This window comes from Primulina eburnea, chromosome 15, assembly GCF_022965805.1.
Source record: "Primulina eburnea isolate SZY01 chromosome 15, ASM2296580v1, whole genome shotgun sequence".
In the NCBI taxonomy this organism is placed as follows: Eukaryota; Viridiplantae; Streptophyta; class Magnoliopsida; order Lamiales; family Gesneriaceae; genus Primulina; species Primulina eburnea.
The window spans coordinates 3,625,236-3,637,163 of record NC_133115.1 but is presented as its reverse complement, the minus strand read 5'-3'; the positions used below and the strand labels follow the sequence as shown (position 1 = coordinate 3,637,163).

The 11,928-nt window shown below is 32.8% G+C and overlaps 1 long non-coding RNA gene across 1 annotated transcript; it reads left to right on the top strand.

Moving 5' to 3' along the window:
- The first annotated feature begins 10,202 nt into the window (after positions 1 to 10,202).
- Positions 10,203 to 11,701, top strand: LOC140815269 (uncharacterized). Its single transcript, XR_012114317.1, has 3 exons — positions 10,203 to 10,340; positions 10,711 to 10,768; positions 11,467 to 11,701. It is a non-coding gene; the product is annotated as an uncharacterized lncRNA (long non-coding RNA).
- The last annotated feature ends 227 nt before the right edge of the window (positions 11,702 to 11,928 follow it).

The following is an 11,928-nucleotide window of genomic DNA, read 5'->3' as shown; positions in this document are numbered from 1 at the left end:
CTTGTTGTCTTGATAGGGTAGCTTCTTCGCAGATTTCCCCAGCTTCTTCGCAGATTTCCCCAGTCCGAAGTGGATTGGCAATACTGACCATTATTGATTGATTCTGAGGTACCTGTCCACAAGATAGGAATGCCCTTATCATGAGATAAAAAAATTCATTTTATGCAACGTACGTGAAAAAAATACATGTTCTTTGACACCCATTGGATCAATATTTAATATATTATCTAAAGGTATGGTCGAATATTCACATGGAAGAGAATATGGGGCCAAAAGGCTTCAAGAGACTAAGGTGTTTCGATGCCATCTTTCTTGTTTCACGATTAAAAACTATTAGAATTATTATTTCTTTACGTTTATTTGTTTTATCCATGAATGTCCGATAAAAACAAATTCCAATTAATTTAAGCTTTTAATCAGACATTCATATTTTAATTTCTTGTTTATTTTATTGTTTCTTTGTGTATTCACCTTATAGAACATGCTATTCATTTCAAGTGAACAAAGGTAGCCATGACACCTACGAACTGGATTACACTTGCAGTCGAGAAAAGTAGCTCGAATTCATTGCTATGCTTCAATGGTTACTGAAAATGGCTAAGCTTTACATCAGAATTCGGAAGTATCGGCGGTCCGAGTACTGTAGCTTACGATCATTTGGGTCTTGTTACTGTTAGCTCTAAGCTTCTGTCAAGGCAACAACGTGAGGGTTAAGGTAGTTGGACTCGTACATTGCGGAGAACGCAAAAAGAAACCATCTTTAGGTAAGCTTTCGCGGGGCAAGTGATGCAAGAGAAAAGGTTGATTTATGGTGTTTTGAAGAGAAATACCTCCCAAATTTTTATTTTTTTAAAAAAATTTGACAAACAAGATCGCCTCGTCGTCAAATGCTTGCATGTAGAATAATATTTTTATGATTAAATATTATGTTTTATGTCCAATGTTTGATGATATATTTTTTGTTAGAGTAGGTGTCCAGCAAGACAACGTGTGGCTCGGGCTTTTATTGATTCTAATGTAAAACATTTTTTATTTTAATAATATTTTACAATATTATTCAATTATGTCATTATCATTTATTTGTATACTTATGCAAGCTGCATAGATAAAGTCTTTCAATATATTGTAGGAACGAGTGTTTATCGCTTTACCAAAAGCTATAGGCGGTGGTAATTGTGCAACTCAAATTTTTTAAAGCAGCTCAAGCACCACAGTTCGATCGTTCTACCAAGAAGGGACAATTATTGCACTCAACAATCTCTCTCCCAATAATTGCACTATTTGCAAGCAATGAGAATCGAACCCGTGACCTTGGCTCTGATATCAATTGTATGAACGAGTACTTACCGTTTTACCAAAAGTTATAGCTGGTGTTAATGATGCAACTCAAATCTTTTAAACCACATAGCAGCCCAAACAACACGGTTCGATCGCTCTACCAAACATGGACAATTATTGCACCCAACATATACAATAGGTACCATGAGGTATGTCTCTCAACATAAGATCATGAAAATCATTAGAAAGTGTATCGTATATTCTAAACAGGTTCCCACTCGAATCAGCCGCCTAAAACAAGGATAAATGTCGTTTGAACTCGAGACTAACATCTGTTATGTAAACGCAGTGTTTCATTGACAAAGGCATGGAGATGTCCATTCACAGATGGGTGATCATATGATGATACACTGAACAACCCTCCATCGGACTGTCCAAGTGGTTCTCACTTATCAAGTGGAATAGTCCGCTGTTATGGTTGTACAATATTAGTCATTTTAACCCAAGGCAATGTAGGGGTTATACGTACTAGCATGCACTTTGATCCGTTTACCGACTCCATTGAGGATCATCAGGCGACAAGATTGAGTGTAGTTTCGAAATACGTAGGAGCAAATACATTATAGTTGGGGATTCACCTTTTTCTTACGGGTGAAGATATCGTATGTGATCTGATGAGTTAATAGTTAAAGAAGTCTTTGGCTAGAGCAATAAATGTGCTATGTGATCTGATGTGTTTTTCTAGTTGCACATATCATGTCACTATTAGTACTCAAAGATAAATAGAATCGTTATCGAATTCATATGCAACTCTCGATATACCAATAGTTGCAGATTCGATTGAGATATATGTGTTAAGAGACTGTATTGTACGCTAACCATGACTTAAAATTCTTGCAGGCACTATCAGCGATACCTGAGATCATGAGGATGTGCTGCTAGACGCTTTTACCATGATCTGATAAGTGCAATCAGAAATGAGTTTTGACATTCTTGATCACGGAGTTGATAAAAATAATGGAGAAAACTAGGGTAAGCCCGAATAAGAATAAATGTTATTATGAATCATATAGATATGCGAACTCACGGCTAACAGCATCCTTGAACCATTGAGAGTCATACAATTATCAGACTCTGTGTTCCCATTGAGAAAGTCAAAATTCAAGGAGTTAAATTTGATGACTTGTAGTTTGACGGAAATCAAACATGAAGCTTATAGAAGAGTTTATAAGTTGTTTACATATGATGGAAGAAATAAAAGTTAGCTTAATTGTTAATTAAGGAATGAGAGTGGAACTATCAGTTTTGATGTAGAAGTTAACTGAACTGGCAGCTTCCCAATATGGTAAGTGAAAATTTTGATCTTCTAAATTTCATTTTCATTATATGTACAAGATTTATATCTTTGATAATCGATGTTCTCGGATCGTCAATCGGGGTTATAATGAGTTTGAAATCATTTATTTAGTGAATTGAGAATTTACTAAATAATTTATTGTGCTAGTAGTGGTGACTACTAACATGCACAAATTCCTATAAATGTTCTAGAGGAGTCTAGAATTAAATTAATTAATAAGTTAATTTTAAAATTAAATAATATTTATTTAATTTAATTAATATACATATATATTTAAAATATGTGTGTGTATATATATATATATATATATATATATATATATATATATATGGTATTAATTTATCATGTATTATTAAAAGTTAATAAATATATTATATATTAATTATATGAGAGTTTTAAGATAATGGAATATAAGATTTCTAGCACAACAAAAGACTAGTTGTGGGAATGAGTCTCACTCTATATCTATACTATTATATTAAGTGTGAGGGCCTTAGAATAACTATCTTTGAGACACCAAAATATTTAATTCCATAATTACCCTTCTTACCATACAAAAAACCTTTTCAAGTCACTCCATATTTTAAATAGAAAAAAATCAAAATAAAACTTCACTTTTAAATCGAACAACTTTTCTAAATCGACAAATAATTTTATGTTATTTTTTAATATTATTTGATCAAATTAAAAATAATAACAGCACATGCATTGCATGTGCATCTTTTACTAGTATACACTATGCATGGTCATAATTTGTACAGAAATGTTTTCTCACAATTTTGCACACAAAAAATTGGCAAAACACTATCCTTTGAACATCAAGGTTCAGCCACTTGAAGAATTTTGAAAAACAAATTTCGGTCCTACCTTGTTCTTCTACGCCGTACAGTCGTCGTTGCTTCGTCTCTGGATTTTGAAAATTTGGAGGTTATAGTCTCAACGTGCAAATTGCTTGCGATCTCTACTGCAATCCAAGCGAAGAAGACGGTATTCGATCATGGACCCAATTAAACGATATAAGTCGAGTTCCGTATATAAAGAATTACAAGAAGGACTATCTATACGCGCATGTATAAATTCTAAACTCCCTATGAATTAATTTTTTTTAACACACGGCACCCAAGCAACATTTTGATTGTCGAGACGCAAAATTTTTAAACTTCCGCTACGTCTTAGATGCGAGAATTCGATATCCCAACACTTTTATTATGTGTGGTCACTCAAAATCTTCAACTTCAATCACAAGATTGCATGGAGAAGATCTCTCTTCTTTAACATCCCTATACCGATCTCTTTCCAAGATTTTAGGAACGTAACATTGTCTTCTGCAATGAATCATATAGGGCTTAACATTTATACTCGTGGCAAATTTGCTAACCAAGAAACGAAGACACATGGAAATGGAGTCATCCATGGAAAATAATTACTTTTTATGCTAAGAGTATTATTTTTTATTGTGAATATCGGTAAGATTGACTCATTTCACATATAAAGATTCGTGAGACCGTCTGAGAGACACTCCTTTATTTGTTAGGGTCAAATCAAATTTATGATAAGGAGGCCTAAATCGTTATGAGTAATTCAGGCCCAGTTTTTCGGATCAACTGGGCTAATAGCCCTCTCCTTAATGTCTCACATTGTGTGTTATTTTTTCATTTGTTTTTTTTTAAAAAAATAATAATAAAAATTGATCATAATTTTTATAACAGAGACTAAATGCAAATTTAAGTTTGCGTGTAATAATTTAAAGTAAATTTACCCATATAATATTGTCTTTTTTTTTACAATATGATAATTAATCATCATTATGGTTACGACTCGTCATGAACGTGGTAGGTCCCTAATGTTTGGGTCAGGGTGAAAATTGTGTTGCGTACCTCTAGATCCATTTTATTTAATTTTTTTATTAAAAAAAAAGTGTTCGAATAAAGCTTTATCCAAATTTATGAATAATTTTCGACAAATTTTTGAATGCTTAGGCTTTACTTTCAATTATATTCATGTGCTTAAATTGATGGTTTTGGATGGTAAAATTGGAATTTGGTGGTCGAACCTCATCAAGAAAATTTATTTAATTTAAGACTAGTTTACAGACACAATTTCTATTCCATACTACTTCAGTTTTTCATTCCTTGGGATTGAAATCGAACCGAACTAAATCGAACCAGAGTACTTGGTTCTAACTCCGATTACAGAACCACGGTTTGAAATTTGATTTTAGTTTACAGGTCCGAAGTGCCATGTTCGACATGAGTATATGCATATATATATATATATATATATATATATATATATATATATATATATATATATATATATATATATATATATATATATATATATATATATGGTCCGTGTATAGCATAAATCGTACCGTAAATATCATTTTATAGAGTATTATCAAATGTTTGTTTTTTTACTGAAAGTTATAGCTGATGATAATAGTGTTGCACTCCAAAACATATGGAATGAGTTTCCATTTCAATTTGAATTTGAAATTTACGATTTGGTTGAGCTTATCATCTTTTATTTTTTCGATTTGAGGATTATGTCTGAAAATAAATATATTTGAGCAAAATAGATTCAGTCGCTTTACATGTATTTTTTTCAAAGTTATGTATGTCACTGTTTTTGTCTTTGTGTCGTTTATTTTCTTGATGAGGTTAGACGAGTAGGTCATGGTTGAAATAATTAAATAGAAAGCACGACTTCTTCTTGTTTTTTATTTTAAATGATAAAGTCGTGAATCCATGCAAAGAGATTCCTGTCATCAATATCCACATCGCTAATTATAAAACTCTAATCTATCTAACTTCACTTGGGTAGGTCATGAAATATACAACTATTTTAACCTTGACATTAAATTGCATCTCCAACCATTAATCTCCGCATACGGACCAAGCTCGTTTCAGAATCACTTGCTAGTCAGATAAATTATATTGGACAATTATTGTGCGACAAGTTCGTCTGAAAATGTGTTAGATGGTCGAGATCGGACACGGCTCGGAAGCTGAAGAGGTTATTTATTACTTATTATAAGATTAGGTTGAGGACAAAGGAATGAGGTGGATAAATTAATTAGGTCATATTTTGAGTAGATGGAGCCCATAGAAATTGCTAATGATTTCCGTGTAGAGCAGCATCTCATGTGCTTTGTGCGAGAAATTAGGCCATGTTATGAAGCCAATCAAGATCTTGTCATTATCTTTTGCCCAATAAAATAACGAGTAGATCTCTTGTGAGATGATCTCACGAATCTTTATCTGTGAGACGGGTCAATCCTACCGATATTCACAATAAAAAATAATATTCTTAGCATAAAAAGTAATATATTTTCATAGATGACTCAAATAAAAGATATGTCTCATAAAATACGATACGTGAGACTGTCTCACACAAGTTTTTGCCTAAAATAATAAGACCATATACGTTCTTAAATCCCCTCATTTTAAAAATCAAGAATTATTTTTAAACTAATTTTTTAAGTTTTAATTTACTATACTCGAAAATTCTAATTCTAATAAACATGTATTGAATAGCAATAATGATAGTGATAGAAACATGATGATTAACATGTTGTAAGGTTTACAAAATTTGAATTATATAATTATTATCAATTAATAACTTATGATAAAACGATAAATGTGTATAATCTGCAGTATTTTTTGAATGAGTAGATCATTCGTGGGACGGTTACGCGAATCTATTTCTGTGAAACGAGTCATTATGATTCATATTTAAAATGAAAAATAGTATTTTTCATGAATCGGATCGGTTTGAAGATCTTTCTTATAAAATTGACGTGTAAGATAATTTGAGATGAGTTTTTTTTTTTTTATGTTGCTAGATTGGCTAAATGAAACATGAGAGTATTTCAAATGATTGAGTTGATGATGTATTTTGTATTTCTAAAGAAACACACAGCATCTATACCTTTTTTTTAATATATATGTTCTCCTTTCCTTTATTTGTCCGGCCCACTTCGCTAGAAATTATTTTACATTTTTATAATTATACTATTATTAATTAAAAGAAATACTTTCTTGCACAAAAAAAGGTTATTATCTGAATATTAATTAATAAGTAAGGGTGTTTTGACAAGAAATAAGGACCATATAGAGTATTATTATGCCTAAAACACAACTGCACTACAATCCGACTTAAAAAGGAAAACGAAAAAAATGAAAAATATTTATATATATATGAGTCGATTTTATGAGAAAATTTTACGAGTCGATTTTATGAGACAGATCTCATATTTGAATCATTTATGAAAAATATTATTTTTTATGTCAATAATATTAAATATTATTATAAATATTAATCAATTTAAATCATTTTAATTATTTATTACATCCAAAAAATTGGCATGTGAGAGAACATGGATGGCTCATGAATTAGGTTATGATTACATAAATGCGTGAAAGAGGAAACGGTTGAGACAATGGATAATATACCATAGGTCATTATAAAAAGGGGCCACCGATTTATTTATTTACGGGCATCCATCTTTCCTTCGAATTTTCTTATTCGATACAAAAGTTAATAAATAACACAATAAAAGAAAAATATGAAGAAAAAAAATAAGGGTATTTCATAATTTTCAACGTTAGAAGTTATAAAAAAAAAATCTTGGGTCATATCTCAATTTCTGGAGGATACTTCTAGTTCTACGACGACGTGATAGATATTATATTCATAACTGATTTTTTGAACACTTATTGTTGACATCTATGTGAAAATCGTTGAAGTCGTGTACATCTATTTGACATATAATTTCATATGTAATAGATGAACGTCGCCTCAAAAGTACTCACATATATGCTGATAGTGAATGTCGTGAGTCATATATATTGTTTTTTGGGGAGTTATTGTTAAGGAAATTAACGATGACAATATTGCATGAAAGAAAAAAGAAAGAAGGATCAGTATGATTATTAAAATATTTCAGTCACGTAATTACCGTAATTATATATTTTGGTGAAATGATAATCGTTCGAACAGTCTTTTGGTATCAGAACCAAGGACGTAGTTTTTTTATGGTTCACATAATTGAATTATGTAGTTATACGATAATGTATTACGTGCGGCGCATGTTTAAAAATGTGGTCAGAATGTGGGAATAGTGGTCCCAAAAGAAGTGGGAATTGGAGAATTTGGCAATTTCTTGTTTGGAGTATAGGAACCCTGAACATGGTTTCAGAATATGTGCACATAAGTTTTAATTAAAAAAATGCAACCGATTCAGTGCAAAGCGCCAAACACCATAAATAATTCAAGATGGATCTGTTCTTATTTTAGTAAACAAAGATTTGTTGTTGATATTTCTATTGGTTCTGAATAAATTGCATAAACAGCAAGTCGAGACAAGGATGTTCATTTGTCCGCAAAACGAAATTGTTCGTATCAAAATATTATATGTTGCATACAATCGTCTCTAAAATACAATGACTTCGAGTCGAGATATTACAGCACTACAAACTCTCGAAAGCAGCGAACAAAAAGACGCAACAACTTTCAAGGACGAAAAGAATGTGTGATGCATCAAAAATGGCAAAGGATTCTGAGTGATGTATGAGAGAGATTATTTATAATTGATCACCGGATACGTAGAAGAGTCACAACTCTCTGCAAGTAGTGAAGGGACAAATTGTTTGGTGCAAACAGTAGCCTGGATCAAATGCAACTTTCGAGAAGGGACGCACACACTGCGCGACAAGATGCGGAGCAGTGCGCCTGGTTCCGTGCTGCGCACACTGTTCCAACAGGAGGCCTGTTCGGATGCATCCTGGACAGCTTGTGCGCGTTGTATTGCGTTTATGGCGCGCACCAGCGCGGATGCTACTGTTAACAAAATTATTTTCCAAATAAATTTGGTCCAAAAAGATTAATATTGGCCGCGCCGCACCGCGCCACATTGGCCGGCTGCGCATGTGTGTTTCACCGAGACACAGTCTATCAGAGTCTTCCCCCTTCTAAAAACTTCTGGTACTTCTTGGAGCCCAAACCCTTAACTCAAACTTGGAGCTTATAACTAAACTTGACTATTTTTTCAATATGGGACAACTCTTATTCTCTTTTTCATTCACCACTCTTCACTCTTCTTTTCTCTTCATTTATCCAAGTTTAGTCTCTCTTATAAGCTCCAAGTTTGAGTTAAGGGTTTGGTAGGGATGTAATCAAGTCGAGCCGAACTCTTGAATGTTTGAGTTTGGTTCGTTTATAATCGAGCCGAGCTCGAGCTTTATTTAACGAATATATGCATGGCTCACGAGCTTATTCAAGCATTTATCGAGCCTAAACAAACTTAATAAATATGAATTATACATTTAAATTTTCATTAAATTAATTAAAAAGTAAATTATATTTTTAAAGAAAAATATATTATTCTTATTAAATTTTATAAATTTATTATAATAAATAAATTTAATAATTTTTTTATATATTTCATAAATAATATGCAAAATCAATAAATCAAATATCAAACTATTATTTTTTCATCTAAAAGATTACTCATGAACTTACCAACGAACATGTTCACGAGCTAACGAGCCGAAGACGGTAAAGCTTGAGTTTGGTTTGTTTATCTTAACGAGCCTCATTAAACGGCTCAAACGAGCTTCTATCGAATCGAGCTTCGAATAGCTCACAAATGGTTTGGTTCATTTACATCCTTAGGGTTTGGGCTCCAAGAAGTACCAGAAGTTTTTAGAAGAAACTTAATTATTTTTTAACTCTGATTATTTTAAAATTTTAATCAAACACCGATAATATAAAGACGTTGAATCTATTTTTTACACGAAACGATACAAAACTATAACAAATATAGTAGGATTTATTGATTATATGGAACAACGGAAAATCATTATTTGTCCGTTGAAAGTTGAAAACTCTATGCTACATTGTATAATCGTTGCTGGTGGAGCTATTATCTGGTGGAGCCCCGTTAAATGTTTAGTTGATTGGAAAGAGGACTGGCTTTGTGCATAAATATATCGAATTGATTTACGATTTTTTTGAGTTGGATCGAAAATATGTATTTCATCTAGAATTTGAGTTTCGAAATTTTCGTTATATTTGACTCATTTTGGTTCGTTTACTCTATGTTTTCTGACTTCCGGATGTTTAAAGACAATAAATATGATTTTTTTCTTTAACAGAGTTTTGGCATGGTATATTGATAAGTGGTTTTATGTTTAGTTTATCCATCCAAATTAGTCCATAAATTTGAAATACATAATTTCAAAGTCGTCAACTAAAGCACAATCTCACGGTCTTCATTAAATGAGTGAGTCTCATGTGAGACCGTGTAAGGTCCGAGATTATAGAAATGATATTATTTTAAACCGAGATTATTGAATTAGAGAATTATGGAGTGTTGAATTATATTCCAAGATGTTTGAACTTATTTAGGATTGAAATTGAATCGAAAAGATTGAATAGGGGCCAAATTGCAAATATTGGAAAGTTGAGGGACTAAAGTGCAAATATGGAAACTTTGGTTGGACACTTGTCTTGCCAAGCTTGAGAATGTGTAACCCTTCATCCTTGTCACAATTTTCAGCCATGAAAACCGAAATCTCCATGGTTGACACCTCCAAGCTTTCTTGTATCTTAAAAAAAAATTGATTTTGCAAGATCCGGCCATCCGATTTTTGATCCGAGCATAGTTTCGCGCTCCTCTCATCAAGAGCTACTGGAGGATGTAAGTTTCATTGAATTCCAGCATGTTTCGAAATCTAGATGTTGGAGGAATTGTGATTTTATTATGGATATGTATTCTTGAGTAGCTAGAGATCATAACGCCGTAAACGGATTGGTTATCGGATGTCGTATGCAATTGTTGAAAAATTCAGCATGTTGGCCGAAATTATATAGTGCTGAATTATTGTGTTTTGGATTGGTATTGTTGTGGATATTGAGTTGTTGATGTTAGTAGATTGTTGTCTGAGTTATCGAGATACCGAAATTGCGTAGTTATGTCGCCGAATTTGATATAGAATGAAGTTAATCAATTTCATGTCTTGAGTTGAGTTTGATATTGATAATGTGAAGTTCGAATTGTGCTTGTTCAGAATTGGTGAAGAAGATTCGGACTTGAGATCGTAGCTTCAAAACCCGAAGAAAAGGAAGGTATAAGTCAATGTGGTATTGGGAGATGGACTTGAGTCGGTTTAGACTTGGGTTTCCCTAAATCACATACTTTACTTTATTGCATGGATATATTGCATTGATTTGATTAATATACTTGTTCTCTTGATATTTAGACAACAGGTATTGGTCGAATTGTCTTGTGACACACTGTGACGGATAGTGGTGGTATCGCCACGACACATTGCACGATGTCACAAGATAGGATGCTAGCGATAGAGCTACAGTCCATGACGGTTAGGTCAGGACACTGGATGTATGGTTATATCGAGTAATGGAATTTATTACGGAATTCGATATAGGAACACCATATTTGGTTATATCGAGTAAAGGGGTTGGAATTCTTCTATTACGGAATTCGATATAGGAATACCGGGGCACTGGTTATAGCGAGTAATAGAGATTATGGTTCCATCCTTTACGGAATTCGATATAGGAATACCACATCTGGAAACCGGGATCCCTAGACTAGGATTGCGTCTAGTCTGAACTGTAGATCTACGAGTATTGTCGACAGTTTGATATTGATTATGTTTCAGACTTTGTTACATATATCTGTTACCTGATTACATGCTTTATATTTGTTTATATGATTGCATGTTTCGTTGATTTATACTGGGATTATATTCTCACCGGAGTTATCCGGCTGTTGTCTTGTCTGTATGTGTACATGACAACAGGTGGGACAGGTACAGGGTTGAGAAGATGAAGAAAGATCGTGATTAGAGTGGAGATTCCGGACTTTGAGTATGATGTATAATAGGTGGAACACTTGACATTAGTTGTTAAACCTTAGTTTAGTTGAATGTATGCAGTACAGGACTTGTATTGTATTTTATACTGATATGTATATTAGTTTGATTTCACTACGTTCCGCACTTTAAAAAGAAAAAAATTTTAGACCCTGTTTTATAATTGATTAATTAGTCCCAATGACGATTAAGAAAATGATTAGCGTCCGGGTCCCCACAACAGGTGGTATCAGAGCGATAGATCCTTTAGACTGAGATAGAAGAGAATGAGCGGGGTAGATTGAGTTTTCTTACCTTGCATGTGTTTGCTAGCATGAGATTTATTATAATGTTGACTGATATTGTGTATTCTAGCATGACACTATGTGTTACTGCTTTAAAATACATGTT